The sequence below is a fragment of the Somniosus microcephalus genome, chromosome 3 (assembly GCF_052327205.1).
Source record: "Somniosus microcephalus isolate GS21.2 chromosome 3, FLI_Smic_1.0, whole genome shotgun sequence".
Taxonomy (NCBI): domain Eukaryota; kingdom Metazoa; phylum Chordata; class Chondrichthyes; order Squaliformes; family Somniosidae; genus Somniosus; species Somniosus microcephalus.
The window spans coordinates 11,381,764-11,396,186 of NC_140989.1; positions in this window are offsets into that span (position 1 = coordinate 11,381,764).

Consider the following 14,423-nt stretch of genomic DNA (forward strand, 5'->3'; position numbering starts at 1 on the left):
CCCGCTTGATTGGCACCCCATCGACCACCTTAAACATTCACTCCCTCCACCACTGGCGTACCGTGGCTGCAGTGTGTACCATCTACAAGGTGCATTGCAGCAACTTACCAAGGCTTCTTCGGCAGCACCTCCCAAACCTGTGACCTCTTCCATCTAGAAGGACAAGGGCAGCAGGTGCATGGGAACACCACCACCTCCAGGTTCCCCTCCAAGTCACACACCATCCTGACTTGGAAATATATCGTCAATCCTTCATCGTCGCTGGGTCAAAATCCTGGAACTCCCTCCCTAACAGCACTGTGGGAGCATCTTCACCTCACAGGATTGCAGTGGTTCAAGAAGGCGGCTCACCACCACCTTCTCAAGGGCAACTAGGGATGGGCAATAAATGCTGGCCTTGCCAGCGATGCCCACATCCCATAAACAAATTTTTTAAAATGGTGGCGCTGGAGGAGCAGGAATCTGCTGGCCAGCAATCCAGCTCGTCTCCTTCCTTATCGAGGCTGGAGATAAGGATCTCACAGCCCTGCATGCAAAAGAATGCTGGCAGCCGAGCAGCAGCATCTTATACAATGATTTGGAATCGAGCATTGTGCCCTGCAAGGTCTGAAGGTGACTGGATATCTCCACTATTCATATGTGTACACTCATGCATGGCCACTAATGGAACTGAAGTACACCATGTAGCAAGTGGCAACATCATCGGCATCTGCAGTAGATGTCGCAGTGACAGAAGGCCGAAGCCCAAGTTGAGTAGTTCTCACGAATGCTCAGACTATAGAGGCATAGAATACAAAAGCAAGGAAGTTATCACTGGTTAGGCCTGATCTGTATTGTGTCCAATCTGGGCACCACACTTTAGAGAGGATATTAAGGCCTTGGAGAGGGTGCAGGGGAGATTTACTAGAATGGTACCAGGGATGAAGAGACTGGAGAAGCTGGGATTTTTTTATTTCCAACCAGCTCATCCAAAACTCTGCTGCCCATATCCTAACACGCACCAAGTCCAGTTCACCCATCACCTCTGTGTTCGCTGACCTACATTGGCTCCTGCTGCAGCTACCCCTCGAATTTAAAAATGGCATTCTTTGGTTCAAATCCTTCCATGTCTCTGTAACCTCCTCCAGGCCTTCAATCCTCTGTGATCTCTGTGCTCCCCCAATTCTGGCCTCTTGTGCATCCTGATTTACTTTGCCTCGCCATTGGTGGCCGTGCCTTCAGCTGTCTAGGCCCTAAGCTCTGGAATTCCCTCCCTAAACCTCTCTGCCTCTCTAACGCTCTCTTTCCTCCTCTAAGACAGTCCTTTACAACCTCCCTCTTCCTGCCCTAATATCTCTATGTGGATCAGTGTCAAATTTCTGTCTGATAACGCGCCTGTGAAGCACCTTGGGATGTTTTGCCACATTACAGGTGCTTTATAACTGCAAGTTGTTGTTGTATATACAATCTACAGGATGCACTGCAACAATTCATCAAGGTAACTTCAGCAGCACCTCCCTCCCTTGAGACCATCAAGAAGGACAAGAGCAGCAGTGACATCAGAATACCATCACCCCCAAGTTCCCAGCCAAGTCACGCACCATCCTGACTTGTACGTACATCATAGTTGCTGCGTCAATATCCTGTACTTCGCTGGCTAACACCATTGAGGAAGAACCATTACCACGAGGACTGCAGCAGTCCATGGAGCAGGCCCACCAACACCTTCTCAGGGCAACGCGGGCAATAACTGTGGCCTTGTCAGTGTTGCGCACATCCTAAGAACAATTTTTACAAAAAGTGAAAGCAGCGGCTCTGACCACAATTCTGCAATCTTCCTTAGTTATACAAATTGTGCTAGGAAGCAGTGACTGACTGGATAGATTAAGGAACACAGTAGATGTACTGTGACATAAGAAAACTACTAGGCACTTGGTCTAAGCGTTAAACAAAGCTTTAATCAACTGTTTTACAACATGCAGGTCTAGTTGTGTCCTTCACTAGTTCCTGTTAAGAATGTCCTGCACAAGCTGGGCCCGTGCCCGAGTATTTATACTCTCCCTGGACAGCGCCACCCGCAGGCCGCTCAGTATTATTTCCTAAGTTTTCTTTCATGAATGACTGATTCATGTCACACTGTATATGAACTTTGAAAAGGCATTCGATACACTGTCTCACAAGAAGGTTGTTACAAAAATTGGAGGAAATATAACAACAGGAATAGAAAGTTGGTTAATGCATACGAAACTAAAGATAGTGTGTTGATTGGATTGAAGAAGAGATGCAGGTGATTTACCACGGGGTCAGTGCTGGGTTCAATTTTCAATACATAGAGATGATTCAGACTTGTTTGTACGAAGCACAAGAAATTAAATTTGCTGATGACACAGTAGTCGAGGTATGGCAAACAGTGAGGGCGGTAAAAGGTTTTAGCAGGATGTAGATAGTTTAGTGGAATGTGTAGACATAAGCAGATACAATTTAGCATGAAGAATATATTAAGGGCATGTATTTTGGAGGAAATACATAAATCAGGGGGCATAAATTCAATGGAAAGACGCTGATGAGAGAAACTGAGGAGTGCAAAAATAACATTTGTGAGTGGAGGCAGATAAAGTCATAAAGACCAGTCTCATTTGGGTTTATAAATAGAGGCACAGAGAATGAGAACAAAGAGCTAATGATAAATTTAAACAAGGCAATCGTTAAGCTTTTTATAATTCTTGGCATGTTGTTGTCACTGGCAACTAGGGGGCATCGTTTCAGAATAAGGGGTCGCCCATTTAAAACGGAGATGAGGAGGAATTTCTTCTCTCAGAGGGTCGTGAATCTGTGGAATTCTCTGTCCCAGAGAGCTGTGGAGGCTGGTCATTGAATATATTTAAGGTGGAGATTGACAGATTCTTGAACGATAAGGGAGTCAAGGGTTATGGGGAGTGAGCAGGGAAATGGAGCTGAGCCCAAGATCAGATCAGCCATGATCTCATTAAATGGCGGAGCAGGCTTGAGGGGCCGAATGGCCGACTCCTGCTCCTATTTCTTATGTTCTTATGGCAAGGCCAGCATTGATTGCCCAGTTCTAGCTATCCTGGTAACTGAATGGCTTGTTAGGCAGTTAAGAGTCAATCCCATTGGTGTGGGATTGGAGTCACCTATAGACCAGACCGGGTAACAATGGCAGGTTTCTGTCCATAACGGACATTAGTGAACCAGTTGGGTTTTTATGACAATCCAGCAGCTTCATGTTCATCTTTTCTGGTGCCAGCCTTTTATCTACCGATTTAAAAAAAAACTGAAATCAATATTCTAATAAAAATATTCCAATATTTACTTATCAACCAACATCATTAAACAGATTCTCTGGTCATTATCACTTACCATTTGTGGGAGCTTGCTGTGCGCAAATTGGCTGCTGCGTTTCCTACATTTCAACAGTGACTATACTTTAAAAAGTATTTAATTGGCTGTATGCGATTTGTACGTCCTGAGGTGGTGAAAGGCGCTATATCAATGCAAATCTTTCTTTTACCAGCGCACACAACATGCAGCTCCCAGGCCCATTCCTACAAACAACACTTTCTTGCACTTTAGTTTTTTTTTCAATGATTGCCCTGCAGCTTGACGCCCATTGTTAATGAGGCCAGGGCCTCCAAACTGCAGCCACATCAAGCACACCAGTCAGTCGCACAAAACTCAAAAATCAACCCACGTCTTCACATGTTATATGCTCCATATTCAGCGCTGCTTTTCAGCGGCCAGCTTTTCTGAAGCTGTTGGTGGGTTTTGATGGTCTCAGTTCACCTGTGTGTGAGTACATAATTCAAAGGCACTTACTTGCTCCAGTGACCATTTTGTCCCCAAAACCAGGAATTGTTTTCTTCTCTGCCTTTGTGTAAATAAACTCGCAGAATATGTTGCAGCTTTTGACAAAATCTGGGTCCAGCTCTTTGTCATCAGCTGTTTCTATTCTGCTCAGTACATCTTTACGTCCAGGGCAATCAAATACAAAGCAATTCCTGGAGCGAAAATAATATCTGATGCACTCTCGCGGCAAGTTGAATTTCTTGATTTTGTCACTTGAACCTGTAACAGGAAAAGTTTCACTGATTACTCATGCAGATCAGTATTGAATGGAACATGCACTATGGGGGAATTTTAACCCCGCAAAACAGGCGCGTTTGGGGCAGTCGGGTTAAAGGTTAAAGTGTTAAAATCCTGAATCCAACCCACTCCCAGAAGGCGGGTTGGCAATTTAAATATTATAATGAGGCCGCGTATAATCTGCCATTTCAAATTTAACACTGGCAGGCCGGGTTTCCCAGGCCTCGAGAAGCCCGACAGGTAAAGGGAGGTGAGGACCGCTGGATCCAGGAGGTAAGTGCCTTTCCACTAGCCTGCTGGATCCCGTGTACCTGCCTCGCCAACACCACTGACCTTTCCGATCTCCCTCCACCTCCCCCACGAGATCCTCCAACCCCCCCACGAGGTCCTCCGATCTGGCTGGCTGCGACCCGGAAACGGAAAAATAAAATTATTATTCAGGTCCCGCAGTTAAATTCTGCAGGGCCTGAGGGGAACCCGTTCTTTCAGGTTTCCCGACCTCTTACCAACCCCCGCTCCCACCCACCCCGCCTCCAAGTAAAAATCCAGTCCTATATCCAGCTTGCCTGCGTTTTACAAGAAAAGTCAATTATTTTCACTGTCGGTGTCGAGTTCCAAGGTTTGGAAATAAAATAGGGAGTGGGGCTAGAATGATGATATTTTATACTAAATTAAAAATATATACTAAGGGCTCGAATTTCATTGGGCCGTTGAGGCAGGATTGGAGGTGTGTGGGGGGTTAAAATTGCGAAATCGGGGGGCACGAACCCATCCTGCCCGCAACCCACCTCCATGCCCGTTTCCCAGGAGGCGGGTACCTGCGCTGGGACCCACCTCCCCGAGGCGGGAAGGGGATTAGTGCCAATTAACTGCCTGTTAACAGGTAGTTAACAAGCAGTTTTTAACCTAATCCCTATTTTTATTCCTGAAGTGTGGGATTCCCGACGGCTCCAAACCACGCCAAGTTAGCGAGGTGGACCGTCGGGCTGAAGGGCTTGGAGGGGTCGAGATGTCGGTGTTCAGGTGAGTGATGGGTGCATGAGTGCAGAGGTAAGTGTGTTTGGTGTGTGTAAAGTGTTTAAAGAAGTTTTACTTACCTTTACAGCCTTCCTTCCTTCAGGCCTCGGGAGTCCCTCATCTCACCGGCACAGAAAGCAGAATGGCCGCAATCTGTCAAAAGTTGCAGCATTCAGCTTTCTGTTCTAGAGAGATCTCTAAATCATCCTGAGAGGAAGGAATTAACTTGGAATACAGATTGTCAGTGTTTGACAGCTTCAAAGAGCTGTCAACGCTGATAGTTCATCTGTCAAAAAGTCCTGACAGATGAAATATCAATGTGTAACGTCACCTGTTGCTGGGTGGCCCTTAATTGGCCTGCTGAGCTCGCTGGGCGGGCTCAAAAAGGTCAATCAAGGGAAAATCAAGTGGGTTGGCCACAACTCGATGGAGGCGGGACTACAACCCCAAAAGTGGGAGTCCCGCCTCCTACACGCCTTCATTGATAAAATCCAGCCCTAAGGTTCACAAGCAAACTACAACAGGTTCCAAAATGCAATAAGTCAAAATCCAAATGTTTTGAAAGGGGACATGTCCCCCAGAAAATGAATCTTGCCCCTTCAATCCTCTCTTTCTGCTTCAGTCATTTGTAAATCACCAATGCTGCTAACAGTGCTTTTGTAACTGAACTAAAAGTGCTGGAATGTGGATATACTTCCAGCATAGGTTAGGTCAAGCCCGTGTCCCACAGCACTCTCAATCTAACACCTTAGGGGCTCGATTTTACCAGGCCCGAGGAGGCGGGATTGGAGGCGTGTGAGGTGGTAAAATCACAAAAACTGGCGGGCGGGTCCGATCCCGCCTCCATCCTGCCTCCGAGCAAATTTCCCACATGCGAGTTTTCTGACCTCGTCTCCATCCCGCCTCCAAGAGGCGGGATAGGCCCTTAAGGCCCTTAACAACCACTTAATTGCCTCTATAATCCCATTTTGAGAGGCCTTTCTGATTTTATCACTTTTCCCACGTCCTGCACGTCTCCTCTGGAACACGCCAGCGAATCCTGGCGGCCTCACAAGTGGATTGCTTACTAACAGCTGCAGCTCCACCATTAAAAAGGAGTTTTCAGCAATCTTCATTTGCAGGTGGCAGAACTTTGTTGTCTCAGGTCTGGGGGAACTTTTAACAGGCCTGTTCATTGTCCTGGAAGTTTGGAGCCTGACACCCATCTCCAGTGTGACCTCCTGGGAAACCCCTCTCCCCACCTTGACTGAGCGCTTCCTCAACTGAGGCATATACCAGAAGCATGGGAATCATTTATTTCCGTTCCTCCTGGACATCAGATTCAGACGAAGACCAGCTGTGGCAGCAGCAGAACCATGAACAACAGCAGCACCAACAGCAGCAACAACAACAGGAGCGCCAAGCTGCTGCTCGCCCACCTGAAGCTGCACAGGCCAGAAGGCGCCAGCGCGCGACCACATTGCTGCCCAGGATGCAAGGGATGCACTTGGCCAGATTTGCTTAGCCTGCACATTCAAACACTTTTGCCTCGCTGCTTCTTGTCAGACCATCGACAATTGCCAAGAGCCTACGGATTCATATCACTCTGACCACCATACTGACAATTGCAAGTCATCCGAAGCCCTCAATGTGGAAGTCCCATTAGCGAAATGACAGACGCCACAACTGCAACAGTTTCCCATCAGTATTTTTTATGACAATATGCAACTGATGGCATGTTAAAAATAAACACATTATACCCAAGTGACTACCCTTGTGACTACTTGTGCATTATCTTTCTTTTACGCGTGCTCCTACATGGTGCTTCCCCTGTGGCTTCAGCAGATGTGGAGGCCCCTTGCTCACTTTCTTGCTGCTCCTGTCTCGACACCTTTGGCGGGCGTCCTCTGGGGTTGTGAGCCTATGAGGGCTCATCAACAGTCTGCTGCTCCTGCAGCTGTGCAGTGGTTGAGACGCCTACCTCAGTTGGGTGTGGACTCTGATGGGGCTCTGACCGAGGGCTCTGCAGTGGCATGGAAGTGTGAGCACTTGGAGAGGAGCCCCCACTTCCTTAACGTCTGCCACCAACTTCGCTCTCATGGGTCAGGTCCCCCTCAGCACTTGCAAGTGGCTTCAGAGCACCTTGCTGCACATCAGGGGGGCCATGGGGACCCGTATCTGCACTGGAAGTCCTACTCAGAAGGACTTCCATGAAGGTCTGGTTTCTCTGTTCAATAGCTGACCATCGCTCCTCCAGAGATGTCATTCTATTCTGAACACTCACCATGTTTTCCTCACTCCAGCGACTTACTGCCTCCATGGCCATAGCCAGCCTTCCACGGAGGTTGCCATCCTTTCCGTGGTGCTGCGTTCATGCGCCAACGCCTCCACAAAGGCTCTGCTCATGTTAGCTAGGGACTCCTCCATTCGCTTCACACTCGCAGTTACCCTAGAGACAAAACCTGCCAGAGACTCCTGCACCTGTTCCTGGAGTTCCAGCACCGCTCTTCCTCTGGATGGACCCAGAGGCAGAGGGTCGACATGCAGCCGAGCCGAGCTGGCAGAGTCCTGCGCCCTCCGACGAGGACTCTCCACTGCTGTCCCTGTCTCCACAATCTGCTGATGCTCACTTGTGAGCTGTGATACACCAGGTGACAACACTACTCTATCTCGCGAGGGTCCCAATGAGTGACACAAGTGGAGTTTGAGTGAAAATGAAGGAGTGAGTGTAGAGATTCCATAGCATAGATGCTTAGAGGGAGACAAAGATGGAGTGAGGTGCCAAGACCAAGGGCCCTCTCTGTGTGTTGTAAGTTATTGTCATAGCATCACAGCAATAGGGAGTGTGCGGGCTGCATAGTCAAATTGCTAAGTGAATGTGAACATAGAGAGAGAGGGAATGGGTAAGGAAAAGTGAGTATGACTTTCCCATCACCCTCAATCTGATCCCCATCGCCTCTCCTCACCAGCACTCAGCTTTGCCAACCTCTTCCTCCACATCCCACTTGACACTGACATCCCTGCACCCTTACTCAAACTCCACTTGTGTCCCTCATTGCAGGAAAAGAGAGCCCACAATAAGAGGAAGAGGGCGAGAACAGGAGGAGGGCCACCCTCAGTAGCCCAGCTCAACACGGCGGAGGAGGCAGCCCTGGAGATTGTGGGAGTGGAGCAGGATGCGCAAGTGGGGGACGGACAGATGGGTGCATCACAGCAAGCTGGTGACAGAATAGATTGGCATCTCTCTCATTGACATTGCATGAGTAACTGAGAAAGATTTTGAAGCTCTACAGATTGACTTATGATCATCTGCACAATTCAATATGCATGCAAACTTTACCTCACATCTCCAACTCTTTCCTTTACTCCCCCACAGGACCATCGACAGCCCCCGTTCCCACTGTCCAGGAGGAACAGCCTGAGCTTCAAGACTCCTCAGAGAAAGCTGCAACCTTTGAAGGCGTAGCGTTAGCAGAATTCAGCATACACAGCACTAGCGCAGACATTCACGCCTCGGTGGGACCCTCGCGAGATAGAGTAGTGTTGTCACCTGGTGTATCACAGCTCACAAGTGAGCATCAGCAGATGGTGGAATTAGGGACAGCAGTGGAGAGTCCTCATCGGAGGGCGCAGGACTCTGCCAGCTCGGCTCGGCTGCATGTCGACCCTGTGCCTCCAGGTCCATCCAGAAGAGGAGCGGTGCTGGAACTCCAGGAACAGGTGCAGGAGTCTCTGGCAGGTTTTGTCTCCAGGGTCGCTGCAAGTGTGGAGTGAATGGAGGAGTCCCTCGCTAACATGAGCAGAGCCTTTGTGGAGGCATTGGCGCATGAACGCATCACCACGGAATGCATGGCAACCTCCGTGGAAAGGATGGCTACCATAGAGGAGAGGATGGCTATGTCCATGGAGGAGCTTAGTCGCCAGGATCCTGAAAACATGGTCATTGTTCAGAATAGACTGACATCTCTTGAGGAGCGATGGTCAGCTATTGAGCAGAGAAACCAGACCTTCATGGAAGTCCTCTGGAGTAGGACTTCCAGCACAGAAACAGATCCTCATGGCCCCCCTGCAGTGCAGCAAGTTGCTGTCCAGCCACTTGCTAGCTCTGAAGTGGGGCTGGCCCATGAGAGCGATGTTGGTGGCAGACACCAAGGAAGTGGGGGCTCCTCTCCAAGCGCTCACACGACCGTGCCACTGCAGAGCCCTCAGTCAGAGCCCCAGCAGAACCCCCACCCAACTGAGAGCAGCATCTCAACCTCTGCACAGCCGCAGGAGCAGCAGATTGTTGCCGAGCCCTCACAGCTTCGCAACCACAGAGGACGCTGTTGTGTATGTACCTTTAAGAGAATAACTGGTCTCAGACTGCAGTACCGGCAGTGACCACCCTTGTATAAAAGGCGCTAGTGAGCCTCTGTGTTTTCAGTTTCCATATTAACTTCAATCAGTAAAGACTTGTTTTGTTCAACTCCTGCTGTCTGTGTCTCAATCATTCACGGACATAATAGACGCCAGCCAAAGGTGTCGAGGCAGGAGCAGCAAGAAAGTAAGCAAGGGGCCTCCACATCTGCTGAAGCCACAGGGGAAGCACCATGTAGGAGCATGCGTAAGAGGAAGATAATGCACAAGTAGTCACAAGGGTAGTCACTTGGGTATAATGTTGTGTTTAATTTTGAAAAGCCATCAGTTGCTTATTGTCATAAAAAATTCTGGTGGCAAACTGTTGCAGTTGTGGCGTGTGTCATTTCGCTAATAGGACTTCTACATTGAGGGCTTAGGTCAGTATAGTGGTCAAAGTGATAGGAATCCGTAGGTTCTTGGGCATTGTCGATGCTCTGATAAGAAGGTGTGAGTCAAAAGTGTTTGATTGCGCAGGCTAAGCAAATCTGGCCAAGGTGAGTGCGTCCCTTGCATCCCGGGCAGCAATGTGGTCGCACGCTGGCGCCTTCTGGCCTGTGCAGCTTCAGGTGAGTGAGCAGCAGCTTGGCGCGCCTGTTGTTGCTGCTGCTATTGGTGCTGCTGTTGTTCATGGTTCTGCTGCTGCCACGGCTGGTCTTCGTCCGAATCTGATGTCCAGGAGGAAAGGAAATAAATGGTTCCCATGCTTCTGGTATATGCCTCAGTTGAGGAAGCGCTCAGTCAAGGTGGCGAGAGGGGTTAGATTCCATCCCAGATGCCTGGAGGACTAAGGGGTTTTATCTGGGGGAAAGGAGTGTTGTGTTTTGAGTTTTGCTTCAATTAAGTTTGTCCCAGTGCCCGGGTGTTACCTGAAGGGGGTGCTGGGGGGCTCGGTTTTACTTTGACTTTCACTTTCAGTTTCGGGTTCTGCCTTGCAGACAATGGCCTAGAAATTGGGTTGGTAGCGCCGGCGCTGAGCGCCTAAAGAGACCTAGAATTGGGGCGATGCCCTATGTTGGGGCGGGCGCTATGAAGATAGCGACAACTCAGATATTGACTATACATTTAGCGCCTGTGCTAAGTGTTTGCGCGCGCCCGCGAGCGCAAGCAGTTCATGACGTCATTTCAGTGTGCAACGCCTTCTAGGAGCGCCTGAGCGCATATTGGGTGGCGCCCGGAGCCTTAGCGCCCAGCGCTATTAGTGACAGTTCGAGGGAGGGCTAACAGGCCCTTCTCGGAGTAGGGTGGCACTATTTAAAGGGGACAGCTCTAGTGCAGAATCTTCTGCCACTTGGCCTGCTCATTGCGATCGTTGCCAGAGAGAGTTGGCGAGCTAATGTGGAGCGGAGTTCTGGGATTTGAGCTTTACAGTACTTGGGACCCTCAACCCTGTCCGAAGCACTTGCACCACTGCACCTAAAAGCCTTTTGACCAACTGGCATCGGAATGAGAGCTTGTTTGGAGGGCGACGGCCTCATCGCCCAACACTGTGCAGGGGCAGAGAGAAGGCGGGAGAGAGGGCCGGGATTGGCCAGAAGGAGGAGGGCCAATGGAGGTTGGCCAATCCGACGGGAAGCTGCGAGGGTCTTTAGGCAGCAGGTGACAAGCCTTGACATGTCGGAGGAGCAGTGTTTTGGAAGGCTCCGATTCTGCAGGGACATTGTTACTGATCTGTGCCACCTGTTTGGTCAGGATCTGCAGCCGCGTGAACGGTGCAGAACCTCTCTGTCCGTGATGGCTAAACTGACTGATGGCCTCCGTTTTTATGCCAACGGATCCTTTCAGTCAGCCATTGGGGACATTGCGACTGTCGCTCAGGTTGCAGTCCACTGTTGCATCCAGCAAGTTACAGAAGCCCTTTATAGGCGAAGGCGTCAATTCATTACCTTCCCTCGGACCCTGCACAAGCAGGCGGAGGGCGTGCAGGGTGTTGCTTCTATTGCTGACTTCCCCATGGTGCAGGGGACGAGTGACAGCACACACGTGGCTTTGAGGGCGACATGCCATCAACCTTAGGACTTCCGCAACCGCAAGGGGTTGCACTCCCTCAACATGCAGCTGGTCTGTGACCACCACCAAATCAGGAGGAAAAGACTGGTAAAATCCCAAGTCGGTCCCTTGCAGTCCGATTCGGGAGAATATATAATGGAGAATAAGGAAATGGCAGACCAATTAAACTCATACTTTGGTTCTGTATTCACAAAGGAGGACACAAATAACCTCCCAGGAATATCGGCAAACATAGGGACTAATGAGAGGGAGGAGCTGACAGAAATTAGTATCTCTAGGGATATGGTGTTGGGTAAGTTGAGGGGACTGAAGGCCGACAAATCCCCGGGGCCTGATAAACTACATCCTAGGGTACTTAAGGAGGTGGCCCTGGAGATAGCAGATGCTCTAAGGATCATCTTCCGGAACTCCATTGACTCGGGAACAGTACCCGTGGATTGGAGGGTAGCTAATGTTACCCCAATATTTAAAAAGGGGGGTAGAGAGAAAGCAGGGAATTATAGACCAGTAAGCCTTACATCGGTTGTGGGCAAAATGCTAGAGTCCATTATTAAGGATAAAATATCGGAGCACTTGACAAATGGGGAAAGGATCGGACAGAGTCAACATGGATTTACAAAGGGTAAATCGTGTTTGACTAATCTGCTGGAATTTTTTGAGGAAGTAACTGGTAAAATAGATGGGGGAGAGCCAGTGGATGTGGTGTACCTTGACTTCCAGAAAGCCTTTGATAAGGTTCCACACAAAAGATTATCATGCAAAATTAAGGCTCATGGGATTGGGGGCAAAGTATTAACGTGGATAGAGAACTGGCTGGCGGATAGAAAACAGAGAGTTGGAATAAACGGCTCATTTTCGGAGTGGCAGGCAGTGACCAGCGGGGTGCCGCAAGGATCTGTCCTGGGACCCCAGCTGTTCACAATATATATAAATGATCTGGATCAGGGAATTGGATGCAATATTTCCAAATTCGCTGACGACACTAAACTAGGAGGAGGGGTGGGCTCTGATGAGGATGTCAGGAGGCTACAGTGCGATTTGGACAGGTTGGGGGAATGGGCGGATACGTGGCAGATGCACTATAATGTGGATAAATGCGAGGTTATCCACTTTGGGGGTAAAAACAGGAGGGTAGATTATTATCTAAATGGCAATAGATTGGGAGATGGGGAAGTGCAGAGGGACCTGGGTGTTCTTGTGCACCAGTCACTGAAGGAGAGCATGCAGGTGCAACAGGCGATTAAGAAGGCAAATGGTATGTTGGCCTTCATATCAAGGGGGTTCGAGTATAGGAATAGGGATACCTTACTACAGCTGTACAAGGTGCTGGTGAGACCGCATCTGGAGTATTGTGTACAGTTTTGGTCGCCCCATCTGCGGAAGGATGTTCTTGCCATGGAAAGAGTGCAACGGCGATTCACCAGGCTGATACCTGGAATGGCGGGAATGACCTACGAAGAGAGATTAAATAGTTTGGGCTTGTACTCACTGGAGTTTAGAAGATTGAGAGGGGATCTCATCGAAACATATAAAATTATGGCAGGCCTGGACAGGCTGAATTCAGAGAGAATGTTTCCAATGGCCGGGGAGCACAGAACCAGGGGCCACAGTCTAAAAATAGCAGGCAAATCATTTAAAACAGAGATGAGGAAGAATTTCTTCACTCAAAGAGTGGTGAGCCTGTGGAATTCCCTGCCACAGAGGGCTGTGAAGGCTAATTCAATAAATATTTTCAAGAGAGAATTGGATATATTTCTGAAGGCTAAGGGGATTAAGGGTTACGGAGAAAAGGCGGGGACGGGGTACTGAACTGGTAAGATCAGCTATGATCTCAGACGAAGATCAGCCATGATCTCATTGAATGGCGGAGCAGGCTCGAAGGGCCGAATGGCCTACTCCTGTTCCTATCTCTATGTTTCTATGTCATGGCAGTCACCGCGCATTTCCCAGGGTGCAGCCACGATGCCTTTATCCTGCGGTTGACCTCAGTTTGTAACCTTTTTGAGGGGCTGCCTCGAAGACGAGGCTGGCTTACTGGGGACAAGGGCTATCCTCTCTGGCCATGGCTGATGACAACACTCCGTGTGGCCGACACCCCAGCAGAAGAGCTGATCAGCAGCGGCCATCAGGCGACCAGGCACAGTAAACAGCACACTATTGGTGTTGTCAAAAAGCATTTCCAATGTCTGGAAGATTCGGGGGGATCCCTGCAGTACTCACCGCAGCAAGTGGGACACATCGTCGTCGTCTGCTGCATGCTCCACAACTTGGCAATTCGACGCACACAGCCAATTCCAGCTGTCCCTCAACGACCAGCAGAGCAGGCGGAGGAGGAGGAGTATGAGGATGAGGAGGAGGAGGAGGAGGAGGAAGAGCAGGCGGAGGAGGAGGAGGAGGGGGAGGAGGATGAGGATGAGGATGAGGAGGAGGAAGATGGAAGGGCTGCTGAAAGTGGAAGGGCCATACATCAGAGGCTCATCTGGACTCGTGTCGAGACCCCTGTGCCGGAATGATGAGAGTCTTAACTCATGCGCACTTTGGATGTTTGAGGGCCTCTGAATGCCAGCATCGCTGAAACTAGTCACATGCACCATGCCACATTGAAACTTCTGTTTATTGGCACAAAAGTCTTTCATTACAGCTAAACAACGTAACGTCAACAGAAACCATAACTTTCAAAATAACTGTGAACTGTTCGGCAAAGCCGCAAAACTCAACAAACCTTCTGCAAATACAACAGCAGGTGAGGGTGTCCTTGCATTTGGACAAACAAACGTCTTAGCACCTCCCTCTACAACTGGCCCCTTGAGGGAGAACGACTTCTCTTTTACGCCCGGCCCCTTCCCTCCCTGCTGCTCCGACGTAATTGGACCCCAGTGGCGGCCTCAAGGCTGGGGGACGCCTGCTGACTGTCTGGAAGCGCAGAAGCCCCTGAGGGATGG